This window comes from Suncus etruscus, chromosome 4 (genome assembly GCF_024139225.1).
Source record: "Suncus etruscus isolate mSunEtr1 chromosome 4, mSunEtr1.pri.cur, whole genome shotgun sequence".
Lineage (NCBI taxonomy): Eukaryota > Metazoa > Chordata > Mammalia > Eulipotyphla > Soricidae > Suncus > Suncus etruscus.
In genome coordinates, this window is record NC_064851.1 from 108384369 (window position 1) to 108385338 (window position 970).

General features: G+C 31.3%; 1 non-coding gene across 1 annotated transcript; it reads left to right on the forward strand.

Moving 5' to 3' along the window:
* Positions 1 to 586: 586 nt before the first annotated feature.
* Positions 587 to 719, forward strand: LOC126007868 (small nucleolar RNA SNORA51). Its single transcript, XR_007495344.1, has one exon. It is a non-coding gene; the product is annotated as a small nucleolar RNA SNORA51 (small nucleolar RNA).
* The last annotated feature ends 251 nt before the right edge of the window (positions 720 to 970 follow it).

Here is a 970-nt window from a genome sequence, read left to right on the forward strand (position 1 = left end):
AATCGCTCATGGCTTGGGGGACCATATGGAACACCAGGAGATCAAACCACAGTTCATCCTAAGATTACCTAATGCAAGGCAAATGCCCTACCACTTGTGCCACTGCTTTGGCCCCAAGAGAGTATCTTTTAACAGTCAAGTAAATGAAAATTATGATCTCATAGAAAGAAATGCATCTGAGAGTTGATTCTTAATACAATAATTTGTAAACCATAAGTCAAGAGATGATTTAAACTATGCTGAAAATTTATCATCGACAAAATTCTGCATTGACGAAAATAAATATTTACTTTGAAAAAATACAAAGTAAACCTAGAAGCATGTGTTGCTAACAAACCAAAATTTTAAAATATACGTAAAGAATGGGCTACACCCATTCTTTAATAGAAAGCCTGTCTAGAGTACAGGCCAGTTTGGGTTAGGGATATTGGTGAAGGGAATGTTACACTGGTGAAGGGTTTATATATATATATATATATATATATATATATATATACACATATATATACATATATATATGTATATATATACATATATATACACATATATATATGTATATATAAAAAATCAAAAATTGAAAAGATAAGGCTTCTCAATGCTTACCACAGGCTGTGTTCTTTACACTGACTGTATAGAAAGAGGAGATACTGTAAATGCACCCCATATACACCTCAACTCAGGCCTTTTGCCTGATCTGTATTGTGAATGGAGGAAAAAAATAAGTAAAAAAGAAAAAAAAAGGGTTACACCATTCCCCATAAGACTTTTAATATAAAGAACAGTCCCTTGAGCAGAGGATCTATGATTAGTAAAGGTAAATTCATACAATAATAGTTGTGCATTTTAACACATTTTCTTAAATGTCTGAACTATTCAATAAGAAAATGTGGTTTCCCTTATAATGTATTTGTAGGTACACAAACAAATCAATTTAAACATGGATATGGTTAAAAAATGAGAAACCCTGTAT